Source organism: Cyanistes caeruleus, chromosome 2, assembly GCF_971803275.1.
Source record: "Cyanistes caeruleus chromosome 2, bCyaCae1.hap1.1, whole genome shotgun sequence".
Taxonomy (NCBI): Eukaryota; Metazoa; Chordata; class Aves; order Passeriformes; family Paridae; genus Cyanistes; species Cyanistes caeruleus.
In genome coordinates this window covers 17,831,204-17,852,556 of record NC_141702.1, presented here as the reverse complement: position 1 = coordinate 17,852,556, position 21,353 = coordinate 17,831,204, and the positions used below count along the sequence as shown (strand labels likewise).

The following is a 21,353-nucleotide window of genomic DNA, read 5'->3' as shown; positions in this document are numbered from 1 at the left end:
GTCTGAGATTCATTTGCAGTGTATTTGTATACAACTTAACAAGATTTATGAACTCAGTCTTCAATATAGTGCCTGTGAATACTTTTGAGAAGGATAGTTTAAAATATTGTTCCATGAACTAAATACATATTTAAATGCTAGGAATATAGTTGGAATAGCTATACAAGGCAAAGTATTTTATTTACATTTAAACTCTTTAAATCTACAGTTTAGATGGCTTTGCATTTAGACTGGGTGTAATACAGTTTATTTCCTCATACTACAGGTGGATAAAGGAATTCTAACACTATAATTAAAGTATGGCAACAACTATATTGCTATCAGATTCTGATTGCTATCAAGAGAGACAGGAAAATACAAAGAGTGGAAATTAATTCACACACTAATGAATTTTTTAATTAGTATTTAAAACCCCAAACTTCAGCAGTATATTTCCCTGTAGGGAACAGTATAGAATCATCCAGGTAATTAGACCAAGTGAAGATAATAAAACAAACTTATGGATATAATGTGATAAAAAATGTTTGAAGGTCAATAGCAGCAATCAAAACAAGGACAGAAGTTCACTAGATGAAGATAAGGTCTCAGTACCACTATGCTCTTTCCCTTCCATTTCCTAAAATTCTTCAAATGTTCTGAATTCAAGTTAAATAACTGAAAATCTAAATATATGGCAGTTGGAATTTCAAATCAGAATTCAAACTCATCTGGGCTTTTGCAATTATTCATAATTTTCTTTTTATTATCATTGGTCAACAAAGAAAATTCTTCAAATACTCTAAACCACACATTCCTTTGTTTCCCAATCATGATGTTTGTGTTGGGTTGCTTCCACTAAGTGTACACTGCCCACTCAGCATATGCCATCATTATGCTGGCATGCTATGGCTGTGCTAGAGGTGAGGAAAGTCAAGAAAAAGTGAAATAGCTTCAGGATGCCTTTGCCTCTGTATCCCACTGGGGACAGTTTGGGTAGAATCTTTTCTTGTATCTTGATGCTCTAAATGCATTTCTTACTACAGTCTTACTGCAGTATTATAAAGAATTTCTTACTACAGTCAAGATGGATGGGAAGAGGCAGAGAAAAATGGGATAATCCTTGTTTATACAGAGCCCTCCTGTTCCCTGGCCAAAGGAGTAGGTTGACTTTTGGTCTTTGAAGTGCAAATAGTAACTTATTGCCTCCCTGGAGCGAAACAAAAGCAAGGAAGGAGTGAGCCTCAGATTTTGTGCCACCCTTAGCTCTCCAGGCATGCATGAAACTAAAACAAATTAGTCAGAATTAAGTTTTTCTGACACTAAATTAACCTTTCTTTTAAGGGCTTAAAGTTTTTAGGCCTGAGGCTCATCTCCCTGGTTGCTTTGAATTTGGCCATGTTAGATTTCATCCTGGTTTACAGCTATGATAGTGAGTTTATATAAAGGAGTTTTAGGGAAACTCCAGGGGGCTACAGCAATAAAAATACAATGTGTTTACAGCAGTGAAGCTACTCCTCAGTACATATATAGACAAAGGAAGGATGAGACAGAAAGAAAAGCTAACCAATAAATGTTTATGGCTAGGTAAAGCAAAGCCGTTCTCTTGAATTGCAGCCCTCAAATTTACCCAGGCCCCTGGCCCCAGTCTGACACTTCACTGCCTGCAAATCAACCCCTAAAGACAGTGAGTTTTAGGATGACAGGCCTTTGTCTTCAAACAGAAATATGTTATTGTACTGTGATCTCATCTGTGATCTCCACAGCTTGTTCTGCTTTCAGAAGCAGACTGAGCAGAAAACTCCCCCACAAGCTAAAATGAAATGCACACTATTTTGGCTACCCCATCTGGGGTTTTGACAAGATTTAAAGCAAATGCTCCTCTCAAACTACTTGGACTATTTCTTTTCCCTAAAGAAACAGTTCTAGAACTGCCTTGTGAATTTTCTTGGCACCCAGTATTATTCTTGTCACATATTCATTACGCCTTGCATCAGTGCATTGTTTTATCCCAAGAATATCTGTAGCTGCCATCTGTCCAGAAAACATGGGTTGATGGCAGGATAGTGACCTCAATGCCCAAGTCAATCACCAGCAATTTAGGAAGAAAGCAATGACATCCTTGATTTCCAAATACTGGAATTGTTTATAATAATAAATGGTCTTCATATAAATCTATAAAGAACTATGTTTAGAATACTTGAAATGTTATTACAAATAGAATTTATTTTTCATATTTTATGAATTAATATGTTTGGGCAAATGTTTTATTTCTTTCACTAAAATTTATGTGCACATTGCAAATAACTGTTACTTATTTATCTGGATACATACTTAATTCCTAAATATGACAATCTTAACTACCAAATAGAAATATCTTTTTGCAAGAAAAAAAAGAAACCCTCTGACCTTCAATATTTCAGAAAGCTAAGCTTAAATAGACAACTGTAAGCACTTTCTTACACTTTTCTTTCTAACGCTAAAACATTTTTTTTCTGGTTTGACAATTATCAAAATTTAAAGCCAATTTGAATAGAATTCTGGTGCACTCAGTGTCACTTTTTACTTGAATGTAATTTTGTACAGGGTTTAAAAGTCAGATTAAATGCTCACAATGAAAATGATCAATGTTTTCAATTTTTTGTGATTAGGACTGGCGTCTATCAGTTCATTAGGAGCTATTCTTTATGTACTTGTCTGCAGCCAGGTCACATGGAAAGAAAACAAGCAAACAAGTATATATTAATATGAAAATATAATTTATTTACTTCACTGTGTCAATTTGTCACTGTTTCCTCTTGACAGTGTTGCAGTTCTTTTGCAGATTATTCTATATTAATGTGAAGCACATCCTGCTAAGGAAGAGTGGGAAGGTTGCTTCTGAGGTGCTACTGTGATTTGGCACAAGCTGCTATAAAACTCAGGAATTCTCAGCACATGCCTCTCAGCCTGGAATAGACTTTTTTAAGCTTTCTGCAAGAAACACAAAGCTTGGTTCTATTTTTATTCTGGATTTGGGAGAGTGTTAATTTGCCTTATAACAAATTTGAAAGGACAACTTAGCTCAAATACTTAATTTATGTTTGAAGCAAGTTATATCTGGAACAGAAACTAGTGAAACACTTAAATCCTGTAATGCATCAGTAATGAATATTGACTTCATGACATGAAAAGAACAAACAAAAAGAGAAAACAAAATGAGTTGTGAAGACCACTATTTGACAAACTAATTTCTAAAAGCTGATGCACAGTGGTGTCTTGAAGCACCGTGTGAAGTATCAGTGTGTGGTTTAGTCTTTGAGGCCAAGAGATATCTCTGGCTATCTGTCTAAGGGAAATATCAGTTCTGTGCCTTGTCTTCTGTGAGCCTTGTGTGTCATCAAAACACACACACAAATAGGCAGATGTGGAATGTACGATGAGTAACAAAATCTGCAAACCCATCAAAAACACTGTGGTTTTTGCTGGACTCTAAGCTAGCAGCTTCTCAGTGGTGGAGGCTGACCCAACAGAGCACAGCCATGGGACAGGAGGGACTTCCACCCTGGGTGATCCATGCTCTAGCTCTGCTGTGGAGAAGAGTGTGGGTCCTGGGATGCAGAACAGCCTCACTGTCTTTTCCACCTCTCTTTGAATTTTTGTCCTAGATGTCACCAACTGGGGAGTGAGCAGTCAGTTGCTTCTGTCACAAGGGATAACAGGGCAGGAGGGAAGCATGGTGCCATCCAACCAAGGCGGGAGGCATATATTTGGAATGTGAAAAGAGTGGGCTGACAGTAAAAGCATCTTCCTGCTTATGTGTCACTTAGAAAATCTCTGTAGAGAGCAAAAGTAGCAGTCTTTCCAATACAAGTTATATGGGAATAAATGCAAAAAGGCAATGTCTGAAGCCTGAGGTGGATGTCTGTCCATAATTATAAACCATAACAGATGACACTGCATATCTATGATAATTCTTCTCCATTGATATTTAATAAAGGCATTAAGAAAGTGAAGTTAATCCTGTAATTATACCATACCTTTCTATACTTGCAGTGTATGTTTCCTGCTAAAAAGTTCCAAGTGTATTTTATTGACCAAGGCCAATTTATTTACAAATAAACATTCCTATTTTTAGGAGACAGATGCTGTCTTCACTCCTGTGGAAGATGTTCCTTCTGTCCTTGAAGTCACTCACTGGTGGAAAGAAGCCTAAAGTACAGTATCATTAACCTATTACAGGCTGGGAAATGACAGGAAAAATTTAGGCATATAAAATTAAATTACTCATACTGCACTGGCCCAGGGTTAACTGTATGCTTAATTACATAAGAGTTGCATAATCACCACAAGATTCTGCATTTCAAAATATTTCTTTACATAATCACAGAATTTTTAATGTATTTTGCTACTGCTTAAAAGGTGTTTTGATGTCAGGTATGAATATGTCTACGTTATAGATTGACTTAAACAGTACAACTATCAAAGCACTCCTTTACCAACTCTAGCACTTCACTTAACAGACTGCATTGGCTAAACATTATTTAAGACTTTAATAGTAATAATGGTTCTTTTAGAGATTGCTATTAAGAATGGAAGTTATCTTAAATCATGTTAACTGTCACTGAATAATAGTAACCCATCAGTGAGTAATAGCAGCAATAAATACAGTAAAATTATTTTAAAGGCATAAGGTAAGGTTTTCATTTTATCTTTTGCAATAGACAAAATATTCATGAATTAAGTAGGAAATATGTTCCTACTGTTTGCAGGATTTTTCATTAGATGATGGCTCAGTGTATTTTATGAATGGGCTGTTGGTGACCCACTGGCAAAAAAAAAATCAAAGTCAAAGCACAATTAGTGTAACTAACCTGCTGAAATTATTATACTAAAATAGTGCTATTCCATAATGTTTTGACGTGTTTAATCAGTTATGTAATGTACTGTCCATTCTTACTTACCACAGGAACTTAGATAATGTTGAACTATTTGGGCATAATAATAAATCAAAGAAAGCAGAATATAAAAAAACTTCTCTTTTAAAATGTGTATTTGGTTCTCTTCAGGTATGACTCCTTCATTTTTTCCATACTTTTTACATTTCTGTGTAGAACACTTTTTTTTTATTATTGGACATAACATGGTTTTATTAGATAGTTTATTGCCAATTAATCAGTTCAAGTGCTAGAGAAGTTGCATATTTCTGCCAAGATACCTATATTCAGTCTGTACTTTATAGTTCCCTTAAATTGTTAGTGTCTTTTAAAAAATCACTAGGTACTGGATAATGAGAAAATATAAAGCCAATTATATAATTTGATGAAGGCAGAATTAGTTTGGGAGGGATTTTAAATTAATTTAAAACACTTGTTTAGAAAAGTAATAACATTTTACCTTTCCCTGAAGGACTCTGTACCTCAGATTAGTGTCTTATACATAAATACAAATATTCCACGAAAGCCCAAGGAACGTTCTCTGTCACATGATGGAATTAGTGTTGGGATACACAGTTGCAGCCAGCAGATGTCAGCCAATTATGTCTTTCTCGGAACTGGTGGTTTTTTTGCCTAGAATGCTGGAATCCATCTGGCTGCAGTAGTCATCTAAAAGACACTGCCGTCTTAATCTATCATTCAGTCAGTGAAAACCTGCAAAAAATTTAGTAAAACATAATCCTTGTTTTATTTCTTAACATCCTCCATGTTTGAAACCCTTTGAGGGGAAACTGTACCAGACAAATGCTGTGTGTTCTCTACGTTTTATGACTTTCTGCCAAAATTGTAAAGACCCATTCAGATTTAGATGACATATCAGCCAAGGGAGATAGCCTCTGCCAAAATACAAGATAACATTGGAAGAGGGATGGAATCTTTATCACTTGAATATAATCCTTTGGTCATTTACCCCCACAGCTCAAGTCAAGTAAGCAGAGCTGCCTGATGCTTTCAGAGTCTGGCCTTGACTGCGCCTTTGCTGCTTTGCTTACCAGCCTCTGCTCTCATGATGCTACTGAGTTAAAACACGTGTATAAAACCAACAAACTGATCCAACAAAGCAGTAATACCTTGGGCAATCTTATTTGTTGCCCACTACCAGGCTTAGCAGCAGCTCCTCTGGTAAAGGTAGCAGCTGGTAAAGCTCCCTCCTTTGGGAGCTGCTTTCAGAGGCAAGGCCACCTGAAAAGCTGAAAATGGCCCAGAGGATGCTGAAGCTGTAAACAGCACAGATTTTTAACACCCTGAACATACCCTGACTATGCCCATTCCGGGCTGACAAAAATCTGACTGTTTTTGTTGGACTGCAGCACTTGAAGGAATAGCAGGCCCTGTAAGGGACCTTTAGCTTAGACAAAACCACAGTGCTCTTATTTCAGGTACCATTAAAATGCAGTAGCAGTCACAAAAGTCATCCCAACACCTGCATTGAATCAGTAACTGAAAACCCAAAAAGCCATAATTATAATCTCTCAGAAGAAGTGAAGAGGGATCAATGATCTTGCTGGTGTTTACATCCCTGCATTAATGTAACTACAGTAAGTGTGGGAAGGATTTTGGAAAAAAATATCCACCTTGTTGTTCACTCTGGAATGAGGTTGACAACTGGAATTCATGGCCAATTGTGAGGCAAGGCATAAGGCAAACCTAAGTGAAAATGCTTTGAAATTTTTGTATTCTAAATTCTGGAAAAAGTGTATTGGGTGACTTATTCATGAAGCTGTACTATTCTGATTAATTTTGAAAAAAACTCTTTTCCAATCCTTGACCACAGGTTTGTGCCTTTTAAAGAAATTTATCCTGCCCAAATCTGTTGTCAGCCTGCAGACGTGCTAGGAGGATTTTGGGAAGCCATATCTTGTTTTCTGCAATTGCCATTTTGTATATGTTGGCCAGGATTTTCCAGCTCTGGGAAATGTTTTAGGTTGTATAGAGAGATAGAGATGGTCCTAGGTCATTTTTTGAACTGTGATGTGCAGCCAGTTGAATCTGGGTGACTCTTGGCTTCTAGAAATGCAAACCCCATTTACTGTTAGCAGAGGCAACAATGACAGCTGTAGGGAAAGGTGTATACAGGACATATAAAGGACAGATGTGTAAGGGAGTTCAGCACGATCTGCCAGCCCTTCCTCTAGCAGTGGGAAAGCTCTCTGCTTTTCCCAACCTCTAGTAAGAGGCATGTATTTTATTTAGTGTTTGCAGTCTTCCTTAAGCATTGGTTCTGAGTATGTGGCAAAAATTGCAGAGAAAAATGAATGAGAAAGGACACTATTTGCCTTTTTACGAGTATCTCTGCTCAAAGCTTTGGTCCACTAAACTCCAGGAGGTGATTTCAGATTACTGGGGCAGGTTGAGCTGCCTGAAGTTCACAATGGTGCCCTTCTCAGTAAGGTCCAAGAAGTGGCATGATAATCTAAAGTAAGCTCCACTCATTTTTCAGTATGTGAATTTTACTGGGACAGTGATTAAGAGACAAGCACTTTCATAATCTGTACTTTGTGTCTTCACAAAGATTTTCACTTCCTTCTTTCTAATTTAGTATTTTGTTTACTGTACAAGGAGGAAATGGCAGTAGATTTAGGTATAGAAGAGTTCATGTAGGTAGAAAGCTGAAATAAATTCTACTACATTTATCAAGCAAACTTTTAAAAATGTTTTCCAATGTAGAAAACAATGCTTCATTATAAAATATAAACAAGGAAGGACAAGATCACAGAAAGATTCACTCAGACCCTGGCTGTATCTTGCATGTCACTTACCAGCTTCACATTTAAATCTGTTCCCTATTTGTTATATTCTTCTCTTAAGAGTGGATTGACCACTGAATATTGTCCACTATTTTAACATGGATTTTTTGTTTTTCCAAGTGTAGCTGCTTCAGATTAGTACTTTATCTGCTGTAGTGCAGTGTATCTGCCCTGTGCCATCAGGACAGTGTGAAATGGTGTGTCCCTAGTAGGCACATTGCTTTGACACACTCAGCTGGTACACTCAGTTTGCTGTGACACTGGAGGGGGCCAACACACTGTTTTTGTTCCAGGCTCTCTGGAGCTGGCAGACAGCTCAGTGTCCATGAGTTACCCCAATTTTCACATGCAGGCTTCTCATTGCACATTAACACCAGGCCGCTATCGTGTTAGCAAACAACCCTGGTATTCAGTGTTTGATAAGCCAAATATTTGAACCAGGTGACATTTGAGCATTTTTACAAAGTAACACTTTGAATAAGGCAGCTCTCACCGTTGCTGGGTTGCTAGCAATTGATTTCTTGTCATGCAAATGGAATGCTATCTACAGCTGAGAAAAATCAGATTTTGGGGATGTCTTGAAAATTATTTCAGACTTATACAGATTTTGCACATATGTTGGAAGATACATACCATTTTTCTCTATAAATAGATGAAAATACTTAGTCTTGGCTGTAGTAAATATATATGCTTTACTTAAGTGTGTTGTTTTACAGTTTGTACTTTGAAAAGCTGGAAGTATAACATATGTTTCCTTTTGCTAGTGTATTCTGAAATTACTCCTTCAGCTTGACTCAGAGTAGATTGAGACCTAATTTCTTAATCTGCAGCCTTTTCTATTTCTGCTCATCTATGTCTTTTTTCAGTTTCAAGTGTTCTTCTGTTTGCTTTTCTTTTAATTGAATTTTGTCCACCAACAGTGTCTAGTTATTTGGCTTTTTTGGATCATCTTTTATGATTTGGCTTTTTTGGATCATCTTTTATAATTCTAAAACTGTAAGAACTTTTTAGCACAGCTGCCAACCATTTGCTCTCATCTGTGGTTTCTTGCACAGTGTTACTTACAGATATTTATAAAGAGTGCTGTAAGTACCTATATATATCATAAGTGAGCAATCTACTTATACAGCCATGTCACTTTAAAGATACAGGGATGTGTGTAAAACTGGTCAGATTTACTGCCATTCCATGAATTATCATATACTGGATGACTTACTGTGCCCTTTGTCCTACATGGCTGAGAAGTAGTGTTGTGCTAAATTTATTCAGCTCTAACAGTTGGATCATTTTGAAACGCAAAGATTTAAACCTGTTTTAGTTAAATATGTATAACAATGTTGTTGTTATATTGGAGAGAAACTGATATAATTTTTCCCAGGTAGGAAGCAAGAGAAACTATGCTCATATAACTTTATAAAATTCTTACTTCCCATTGTCTCTACCAAATTGACTGCTCCTTCTGTACCCCTCTGCCTTTTCCTTGGCAGGGATGGGGACTCTGTGACTCTCTCTGTAACACCCAGTCCACCTCCTCTTTCAGGCATCTATCCCCTGCAGACTTCACTCCCTTTGCCCACTGCACTTTAATTACTGGGAGCAAAGTGCTGATATCACATCAACCTGTAATCCTAGAAGTACTCCCTCAGTTGTTCTCTGTTCTCTTCCCTTTAAGTTAACATGAACAAACTAAGCCACCTAATTAAAAACTCCTATTCTCCTAAAAATTCAATATGTCCTTCTTGCACAAAAGAAAGGGCAGCAAAAAGAGATTGGTAACATCTCTCTCCCCAGTATAGCACAGAGATTCAGTCCTCCATGGTACAGGATCATTTAATTTCAAAGCTGTAAAACATGTTTAACCTAATGCATACGAATACATTAAAGAAAACAGAAATTTCAATGCTCTAGACACTGCATCACTGAACTTCAAGGTGGTCCCTTAAAGAAAACATACCACTGATAGTAATTTTGTACAAGGGTACAGCTGCTACTACAGATTAAGACAGACAAGAAGTCTGATATGCTATGAGTAGGTGAAATAAAATAGTTCTGCAGCTGACCTGACTAATGGGGAGACAAAGCGTGGTATTTGGGAGTTGGTAATGTCAAGGCTCAATACTATTGTGTATACATTCTCTTCTGAAAGCATCATTCATTTCAGATTATTTAGCATCTAGACTTTTCTAATAGCATCTTGGTTATATGACATTAATAAAAGTCTGTCTGGCATAAAGAAAAGAAAACTTTGAAAATCATGTGCAAATGTTCCTGTGAGACTCTGATTTTGTTATAATATAGCCATATAGTGATTTGACTGCTGCCCTAGGTGCAAAATGTTTCGGGGTGAGGTTGCTGCCAGCTCCTCATGGCACAAAACAGGGTTCCTGTTTCACTCAGTTCCCTCTGCTGGAGTTCCCACACTTGGAGCTTGCATTGCAGGTGTCAGCTCACTCTGCCACCAGCTATCCAACTTTTACTGATGTCACTGTGTCATGGTTTGACACCAGCCATGGGCCAGTCTCACTCACCCTCCACAGCCACAGCTGAAAGAGAGAAAAATTAAATGAAGGGTTCATAAGCTGAGAGAAGGATCTGGAGAGAACACTCCAAGGGCAAAACAGACTCAATGTAGAGATACAAATGGAGATAATTACTAACAAAATAAGAGAAGGATAATGAGATGTAAAATAAGCCCTTAAAAACACCTTTTCTTCCCCCAGCCCCTCCTCCTTCCCCCTGACAGCACAGGGAGACAGGGGGTGGGGGTTTGGTCAGTTCATCACCGAGATTTCCTTACACTGCTCTGGGAGAGGAATCCTTCCCCTGCTGCACCGTGGGTTCCTGTCGTGCAAAACCAGCACAGGTCCCTCACATGGGGCACAGCTCCCTGTGAAATTCCCTGGTGTGGGTCCACTCTCACAAGTTCTGCCAAAAGTGCCACAGCACGAACTCCCCCCTTGGGTGCACAGTCCTCCCAAATCCACTGCAGCAGGGTCTCTCTTCCACGGGGTGCAGTCCTTCCAGCCTGGAAGCAGGGACCTTTGACAAATCCTCATGCTTCTTCCCAAGGCTTCAGGTGCTATCTTCTGTTTAATGGAGATTGAAGGTATGTCCAAATGCATTAATCCCATTTGTATCCTGAGAACTGACATTTAATTCATGTTTATATAAAGCAAATAAAGCATCTCAGTAAGTGTCCTTATGTTCTGTGTTATAATAACTAAATTCAATACAATTAATTAGTGTACTGACTAGAAACATTTTCTTTGTAAATGGTTTGAGGGTAGACAATGTCTCATCTTAAAAATAGGTCTTTATCTTAATGAAAGGTTGCAGAGTCAAAATGTCAAGGTGACCTTATGGAACACCATGAGTTAAATCAATATTGCACACTGAATATACTGATGTTTTCTTTTTTTTTTTTTTTCTGAGAAGAGTGTAATGGAGGAGTGATTCACTTATAGTAGTTTCATTTGGTTTTGGGTATTAAAGTCATATTCCATTGGAACTGTATTTTTCCTAGGTACCATTTATATTTGTTAGGACATGTTTGAGAAATCCTATCATTTTCACTTTCTCTTAGAAAAAAAAAAAAAATCTTATTACTTTACCTGCCAGACTGAGTGTGAATATTTGATGGATAATATGGACCTGTCTCACTTTTATTAGTAAAATGTCACTTTTATTTTGGCCATAATTGTCACAACTTTATTACCATAATTGTAACTATTTCACATTTAAATAAACAGCATTTTTTTACCAATAATTATGGAACAGCTCAGAAAATATGGACAAACAGAATCATGACAGAAGTGTGTCTGCTTTGCACTCATATGCCACTTTACCATTTTTTTTCTCGAGATACAAGCAACCTTAATTCATCTCCTGTAGATTGTCTTTAAGAAGAAATTATAGTTAAACTGCATAGCAAAAAATATCTTGTTTATTTACATAAACACATATATATTTTCATCCTGAATAGGATCATACAGGAAATGTTTTTTGTTCTCAGTGTTTTAATGACTTTTGGATCTTGAGCTCTCTGATGAAAATTCCTTCCAGGTGTGTGCCATTGTTGTTTAGGAAAGGTTGAGCTTTCCCAAAAGTTCCTCATGACTTGTCACCCAGAAGTTTTCCCTAGTGCACTTAAACCTAACTTTATTTTTTTTTAATTTTGATGTTATTTTAACTTAGCACAGAAACAGCATGAAGAAGAATCAACATTTTAATTTTAGGACTCTATTGCTTTAGATTGAGAACAAGACAAAACTAAACCAATATGCAACATTTGTGTTTTCTCTGCTTGCATTGACATAGCTGCTTTTCCTTGCAGAGTATTTAGAAATCTAATTAGCAATGATCAAGAAAATGCTCGGTGTTCATGTAATGGAATTAAACAGAGTTAAGCACTTGGAAATCCATCATGTAATTCAGATTCTCCTATTCCTTTAAAGTGACCTTCATTTCTTGCAGTTCTTTTTAACATATGTGCACCAAATTAAATAAAAAATATACATTTTCACTTAACTTCAGTAAATATGGTCTACTGGAGGATTAGGGTATAAGGAAGTCCACTGTATAGAGGAATGCAAGGAAGCTGTCAGTAGCTTGTTGCCCTTTCCCACAGACACATCTATGAAAAGATAAATTAATTTTTAACATCTTTTGTAAGAGTAAGAGGTATGAAGCAATTTGTTGCCACATTTCCTTGGCAAAACAGCACCAATTTCAGACAAGGGTGTCAACTGTTCATCTGTGGGTGAGGGAAGAACATTGAATGGTAACAGGTTGAGTGGATGGAGTTGTGGTGAATGGCTGAACCTCAAGTACACAGCCAACTGTGAGAAAAGAAACAGGTTATTTGTCTTCTGCTTTAGTGAAGCACCACAAAAGTTTTTGTGCTTTTCTGCTTTTTCTTATGATCTCTTTTATGTACTGTCATGGATCCAAACTATTTCATGTCTTAAAATAGACCCCAATGATCTCCTTTACCTTAAGTTGTACATCTTCACAATTCTCATGCCAGTATTTGAAAGCACTGGATGTTTCAATTTAAGCTCATACCTGTCAAAAATTTATAGGACACATGATTTTCATCTGAATGAGACCAAACATACCCACCCCCCAAGATTTTAGTTTAACCAAGAGAACTAGACTGAATTAGACCAAACATGTGAGATGCAATCGGTAAACATGGTCATATGGGAAAAATCATTTAAAAATTTGCTGAAAACTTACCAAGAAAATCAGAAATACAGCTAAATCTGTCTGTATTTATAAGACAGCCATGTGTTTCAGTAACTGTTTTTTCGTGTATCATTTTGTCATTACAGGAACCCTATGTGATTTAAGTTCATGACCGGAAACCACACATGGGAAAAGACTACACAGATACTTTAAAAAGGTTGTATAAAGAAGAAAAATTATATCTGAGTCCTCACCTACATCTCTTGTGTTGCATTTTCTCCTCTCTTTGCTTCATGATTACTGGCTTAGTGTTGTTTTAAAGAAAAACAGCACAGAAAATTAGTTATCTTTGAATATCATCAGACTTGCCTAAAGATACTGAAAATTAACCTTAGTTCCCTAATAATTTTCAAAGCTCATTTAGGAGCCTTGTACAAAACAGGCCATACTTTGATATGCATGTTCTCTGACCCATCAAATTAAATATACCATTTAAGCTGCCTAGCACACCCCAATATTTTTGCAGGATAAAGAAATATCATTATAATTATCTACAATTAGTTGAATTTTTTATGTTTGATCTTGATTTTAAACTCTTTAGCTTCATTCTCCTTTGTGTGATCTCATTTAATACATGGAAGACCTTTGAATGAAACATATCTGATCAGGAAATATGACATTCAATTCTTCTCCTAATGTCATTAATAATCATGTCCCTCCTCTCAAACAAATGCCTTATGTTTGACACAAATGTTCCTTCTGAACCAAGGAATCTATTCAGTACAAGTGAATATTTCAATGTGCTGCATTTTGTTCTGAACTAGAGACCAGATTAATTAAGTTTTAGTTCTGTACTGTTTCCTGTTCCCAGTAAGACAAATGTATTACCAAATTCACTCCTCTGGAGAACTTTGAAACTTTAGAGGTGAAAGGTATATTTTTAATCATGTTTGCTGCACAAGAAAATTTTAATTTGATCACAAAAGGTTTAGACAGGGACAAAATGAAACATTAGGCTATTATTAGGCATTATGTTTACATTTATCCATATAGTACATTCAACTTTAATGTGTGATAATGCATCCCCCACTAATTATCTTTCTGCTCACTTTTATGACCCTTGTCAGAGGTTTACCTGGACATCTTGTAATCATTAATGGGCTTTTTCTTTACTAAGACCCTGAAAAGTAGGTACATAATGGGCTCTAAAACAGTAAGAATGAAGATAGAGAGAGAAGACCATGACTTATAAAGTTAAATAACCTCTCTCACACAGAAGTGAGCTGCAATTTGAAAGTATATATCTAGAGTACAAGCCACTAGTCTAGTCACTAATTTACACTTTGCTTATTGATTATTTAATTTGATCTAAGAAGTTATTGAATGACAAGATTTGTTCTTTTGTTTGGTGATTAGTTTCATTACTGCTTTTGGTGCCAGTATATTTCTCTCTCTTAAAAACAGGTGATTTATTTTACTAGGACTTTCAGTTGAAACATTAAGATAGTAATTGCCAGTATCTGGCTTGCATTCCTCAAACATTATTACTGCAATTTCCCCTAACATCTCCTTAGCCCTCCAAGCCTTTTAAAAATAATTTCTTGTGGTTTAATGAATGTATTTTTAGTAATTCCCTTAAAAGTATGGGATGAAAAGTGGACAGATTTTCTTATGTGTATATGTTACGTTTCCTAAAATACATTATTTTTCATGAGAAACTTTATTGTCCTTTACTCATGCTAGAAGATGGGTTATAGATGAAGAAATATTAAATATTCATATGTTTCAACACCTTTCAGGGAAACAAAGTCAGTAAAGAACGGATATTAACAACTCTAACCAGTTTTGTCTCACAAAACCTGAATAACAATTAATTAAGGAAGTGATTGAAGTCTAAAACACTCTCACTGGCGGCAAAACACTTCTTAATACCATAGTGAAAATTAATCAAAATACTAACACATGTTCTCCCTGAAAATGTGTCTATTTTTCTTTTTTGGGAGAGCCTAGCATAAAATCAGGGTATGTCAGGGCTAAATTCTGAAGGAAGTAAGTTTTAAATAAACAAAATAAATATGAAAGTGGCAACTGAAATCACAATGTGGTAGGAATCCCTATCAACCACTGGCATTGGGAGGATATATGTATATCTCTACACACATATGTATCACTATGCACAAAAGTGGTAAAAATTCTTCAGACTCTCAGTATTTTGAGCATGATAATCATCTTGGATAGAATGATAAGTGCATCTTTCACTCATTTGGCTAAGATTCATGACTGTTGGTTGGACTCATCTCTTAATTTATTTATTTTCTTTTTAACTATGTTCTTTTCCATAATAGCCCCTTACATTTTATGTGCAAAAGATTAGTTTTAGGTCAACTTTTGTCTGAAGGAGTCAAGCTGAAAGCAAGTTGTTCTGAACCACATATTAGTCTTTCTCCCTTTTTTTGCATTTTACACATCTCTTTCCAAATTCTAACATAAGGTATCAGGTTGCATAAAATTCAACAGATGAATCATAGAATTTTAGTTTTTGATGTGTTTCTTTCAAACTACAAACATCATCATGTTAAAATATTAGATGCAGTTTAAATGAAGGAGTTATAGATTGAAACAGGACAAATACCATAGTGTTAGTAACTTTTGCAGGCTGCATTGTCAGTGCAAATCTATAAATTAAAATTAGATCATATCTATAATTTTGAATTTTTATGTAAAAATTGTAGTTGATTTGTGATATGCACAAACTACTTGCACAACCACTGTATTACACTGGGTGTCTTCTCATCTCACCCATACTATACCTGTGTCATGCTGCTCACCCAAATTTAATTACATTATTGGGTAAAAAATAAATAAGGTAACAATCAAAAGACCCTTCAAACAAAACAGCTGTGATTTTAATCTTCCAGCAAAGAAGTTGTTTAATTTTTATGACACTGCATTGCACTGTAGCTCATCTTGAGTAGCTTGTCTTGCTAAATCTCTATGCCCTCCCTAGTCAATTAATTCAAGCTCAGTTAATAAAACTATTGAAAAGATTTTAGTAAATTGGATCTCTACAAGTAATATGCTATGTTTACATACCAATATATACTGAGAGTTATTTCATCTCTAAATCTGAGAAGATGTTTCTCTGACAGGAGAATTCTGACTGAAGAAATAGATTTATCCCAAGAGTTTAAAACAGGCTTTTAATTTCATAGAAATATTGTGGGGGGGGGGGGGGGGGGGGGTGGAAAAAGAGAAGAAGAAGAAGAATCATATTGCAAAAATGAGCTTGTATAAGCCTGGTATGGCTGGTGAAAATAAAACCAAGTTCCCAGACATGTTTTATTTGCAATTATAAGATTATTAAACCTTGTGTTAGTCTGTAGTAATATGCAGATAAATAAGTGAATTTTTGTGTTCTTTTTTAGTGGCAAAAAAAATATGAGGGTCATAGAATATGTTGAGTTGGAAGGCTTTCACAAGAATCATCAAAATTACTCCTTGCCTGGCACAGGGCAGCCCCAAAATCACATGTGCCTGAGAGCATTGTCCAAATGTTTCTTGAGCTCTGTCAGGCTGGTGCTGTGCCCACTTCTCTGGGGAGCCTGTTCCAGTGCCCCACCACTCTCTGGGGGTAGAACCTTTCCAATATCCAACCTAAACGTCCCCTGACACACCTTCAGGTCTCCAGTTCTGTGTAGGTCACTTCTCAGCAGTATAAACATTGGGAATAGATCAAACAATATCTCACTGTGGGAAATTCTTTCAAACAAACAGATTAGAGCAGTCCAAGGTACGTTATACAAACAGTGGTGACACTAAAGAGCTCATAGGTCATGAGATAAAGTTAGGATAAAATAGTACAGGAAAATCTCAGTGTCCTCAGCTCTTCCCCAGCTTAATCTTCACAACTGCTTCAGAAAGCAGGCAGGAATATAAATTCCAGTTACTGTAGTTTGAGAGTTGTTCTGCAAGTCAGCATTTCTGATCATATGAAGTATCACTACAAGTGCTATTTCTATTCAAAGTAGTTGTGTTGGACACTTCCTTGCCTACGTGCCATAGAGAGGCACAATTCTTCAAGCAGAAAAGGTGTTCATTCTCCTGCTCAGTCTTCAAAGACAGGCATACAATTGTTTAAGTGAAGTTATCATTATTCCATGCTTTTCTATGTTTTAGTTCATAAAGGAGGATGTTTTAAATGTACTGCTGGGAAGAAGGTTTTGATATTTTCTTTATGACCAAAAATTTATCTTCGACTTTTTCCTTGTTGGAGGCTTGCCACATTACATCGAGTTATTGCCTTGCATCCAAAATACATACAGGTCACAGTAAAATTCAATATAATTAGTTAAATATGATGCATTCTATTAAAATTTTTTTAGCATTTTAGTAGCAAAATTTGAAGCTGGAAAAAATAAACTAAATAAGTTTTTTCCAAGAGGAAGTGTCAAAAAAATCTCTTTTTTTCATTAAACTTTCATTTCATTCATTAAAATTTTCATTAACTCAAACAAAATATTCTGTATGGAATCCATAGGTGAACAGTGACATTCTGTATAATCATTATCTTCCTTTTGGTTAAGATGATCATTAAGATGAAGCTATAATTAAATTTTTCTATTTTAGACAAAATTGTTATATGAAAATATTATTTATTTTTGAAACAATATATTATTATGGGAGAGGGTGTCATATATTTTCAAAAGAGATAGAAACAATATAATTGACAAAAGGTGGTTTAAAGAAGATAATTTCAAAATAGTTCATGACTCATAGCAAAATACAGCATTTTATTTTCCTTTTATCTTTTATGGATTATTAATCTTTATTATTCTTATTCAGCTACAAAATGTTAATATCTGGATTTTAGTCGATGGGTTCAAAGGGATACTATCTACTGCTTTGACTAAAATCAAGTGATAATGGGGTGAGAAATACTTTAAACATAATGCATAAGACAAAGAATATATATAAACATACAAGTCATTAGGTTAAATTAGAGCATTACAAAGGCTCCTCCAAATTAGGCTGATTAGTGAAGAGTTCAAAAGAACTCTTGTTCCAGCTCTGAGACTGTAAAAGATTTCCTAACCTGACAGTATCTTTTTAAGGTCACTTATACAAATCAGGGCCCAGAATATTTTAGCACCATGGAGCAATGCAAGCTCTAAGTAGCCAAAATTCTGCCCATGAGACTTAAAATTAAAGGAATATATGCATTTTCTTCTGTTTGTCAGGATTTCTTTATAAAACAGATGGATTTGATTTACTTTTATCCAGTTTTATTGAAAATGTTCTTGAGTTTTTTTAGCAGATTTATTTAGGGAGATAAATATGAGCTATATGGGGAAACAAAAATACATTTGTGACTCCTCTGTATGACTTTCTTACTTTATGCCCATATAATGCAGCTTAACTGCTTCCTTGTTTACTCTCTCTCCCCCTCTCCACCATCTCACTGTGCCTTTAGTGGAAAATCATGTTAAGTAAATCCTGTTCATCTGGTACTGGAATAAAAGTATGGTCAAAACTCAAGAGACTAATTCTGAACTATTGAATTTGATAGGAGTCTTGTAAGTATTTTTGAGAAGTTCATAAATATTTCCATCAATATTGTCAAATTTGTGAGGCTGTATACTTACAAGACAGCCTTATTTCACATATTTCTTTATTTCTATATGTATTTATTTAATTATTCTTCTGTTTTGGGATATTAAAAAAAGGAAATTGGCAGATGTTGCAAGAAGAAAACTTAATTTTCTTATGCTAGATATGTTCCAGTTCTTTTATACATTTTTTTTCACTTTTATGCTTTCTCTGATGATAAGAAGCAAAAAAAAAAAAATCATGTAAGCACCATTCTGCACTGTTTTGCTACATCATTGCTTCATACATCAGTAAACTATGCAAGACCAAGTTTATTTACCTTTCCCATCACTGGTTAGAGAGCTCAAGGTTTTAGTAAATTTCTGACTGTACAGTATAACTTAAATGAATGTTAACTCTGCATTCATGTTCCCAACTCACCACCAGTTAAATATTAGAGACTTGGGAAACAGATTTAAGGTGAAGATAAGAACTAGGCAAAGGTAACTGCATCATAGCTCCTTCAGAGTCACAATATTTGTCAGTTAACTTAGGGTGATCTTGCTGCTACATCTTGTACAGAAAATTTTGAAATTTCAGAAATTTCCATAAGCAAGGGAAGAAAGATCCCATGACATAGGACATTGCTCCTTTTTAAAAAATATTTAGTTACAATACCCTAGTGGAACATCAGATCAATGTAACCCAAATATTTTACTGAGATTGTTTCAGAAACAAGTTTGTTATTCCTTTCCATCTTTAGTTTTCAAACCTTTTCTGGGGGAAAAGGTGTCGAACAGATTAGGCACTGATGTTCCTTGAGATCTTGTTACATGTTGCTGGACTGTGAAAAAAAATGTAAAGGGCTGGGTAATGGAGTGCCATGAGAAAAGAAGTTCAGATTTCATTCTCTTCTCTGATTTCACGTCCTTCTGCAAGCTTTTCTCTCAAAATATGGGTGAGAGCTAAAAGTTCCTGAGAAAACAAACACAGTGTGGCTGTCACTGGTGACTCACTATCACAGCTCTCTCTCCTCTTCTGCCAGGGTAATTTATTCCTTTGCACACAGAATGGGGGTGGGGAGGTGCAGCAAAAACCCAAATGACATGATGTTTGCTAATGCTAGGCACTTGTGTAATTTGTGCACAGATAAATGGATTATAAAGTTACTGGGACAGACAAGGTATTAGTATATTAGTATGCTGATTCTGTTTCCAAGTCCTTCAAAAAATACTATATTATCCATTGTTCTTACAGATGGCCAGTTTGCAAGGTGTCTTTTAAAATATTTTCCTTTTTTCTTGAAATGTAGCTTCAATTAATTCCTTGAGTTAACTTCTCAATAAAATAGATTGTTTTAAATGTAGGAAAACAAATTTTAAAATTTTTATTAAGCACATTCAAAAAGTTAATTTGCCCTCAGGTAAAAAGTAATAAGACAACCATCACTTGCTCATTTAGCCCTAGGGAAATTAAATAATTTCTAGATACTAAAGAAGCTGTTTCTCCCATTGGAACATACACATCCATGCATGTTCATGTCTACCAAAAACAATGTTAATATTATTATAACTGACACACCGTGCATTCTGGCGTGCTATTGATTTCCTCTGCCTGACCCTCAAAGAGAGGTGTGGAAATTTATAGCCATTCTAAGACTGATTCAAAAGAAACTATTGCAAGCAGTCAGCCTTGTTTCTGTACACCAAGTTAGAATACGTCTTTAATATTCTGGGCACAAGTTTCTACTTGAATAAAACGAAACCTTGAGAAACAGCATGTAAATCATTCATGAATAAAGCTTCTATTTTCTTTTAACTTGTAGCTATTTACTGTAAATAAGGGAGGATAATCTCTCATGTAATGTGATCATTGCCTAATTGTAATACAAAATGGGTATCTTTCGGCATACTGGGGATAAAATTGTTAAAATTCTGTAAAGAAAAGCTGAGCTAAACTAAAATATCCCTCGGAGCAAATTTCTTGGAATGAAACATGGCTTAAATGGGCATTTAGTTCTTAACAATATGAAAGATCTGTAATAAAAAAAAATATTACTGAATTTTTTTTTCTTGGTGCTGAAAAATGCACTAGTTAATGATAAATATTAATGGCAGGCAAATTACACAGTTTGGATTAATAAATCAGAGTTTATATTTTTAGTAACAAATACTTGATGCAATGCTTCTCACAAAGCTCAGTTTGACTTAGATTTGGTTTGGGAAAAGTCCTTTGATGTTCAATGGTACTGAATGTCCAAGTAGGAATAGTGCTAATGTTGCCTCACATAAGCTGTGTGATGCAGCCTAAAAGACTGTGTTGAAAACAGTTCTTTGGAGTGTCTTTAGAGATAGAAAAAAATATCAGGCAGGATTTAAGAGAGAATATCACTGCTTTACACTACATAATGTTGAAAAAATTGAGGTGGGTCCTAAAGGAGTCATAAGAACAATTCAGAGTCTAATAAAGTAATTTGGGTCTAAAGGTCATAGACATCATATTTGGTAAAACAAACATTATAGCTAATACCAAATCCTTATATGAAATCTGAACAGCCCATCAGGCTTTTGAGCAGAGATGGGTTTTCACCCATCCAAGAGATGGGTTGAATTCACAACTTTAAAAAGTGATCATAACTGAATATATCTATGGAAGATGTACTATAGTTCAAATAGAAATTACTGGTCCAATGCAGAGGTTTTCAGGGGTCCTCATCGACCCATTTGTACAGGAAGTGAAGCCAGCCAATCATATGGGTCCCTTGGATTTTAAAGAAGATGCATAAGGGCCAAAAATACCAGTTAACTTCAGGAAGTGATCCTAGAACAATATTGTAGCAGTTTCTTGCTTTGAAGTCAAAAAGAGCAAATAGTCAGTGTAT

At 35.6% G+C, this 21,353-nt stretch overlaps 2 long non-coding RNA genes across 2 annotated transcripts in view; one reads left to right on the top strand and one right to left on the bottom strand.

Moving 5' to 3' along the window:
- The window catches only part of LOC147654646 (uncharacterized), an 837,032-nt gene that overhangs the window by 469,174 nt on the left and 346,505 nt on the right, over positions 1-21,353 (top strand). The window lies entirely within an intron of this gene.
- On the bottom strand, positions 5,059-13,222 carry LOC147654648 (uncharacterized). The gene is made up of 4 exons (XR_015282789.1): positions 13,141-13,222; positions 12,692-12,763; positions 10,497-10,844; positions 5,059-10,242 (listed from the first exon to the last, which is right to left on the bottom strand). It is a non-coding gene; the product is annotated as an uncharacterized LOC147654648 (long non-coding RNA).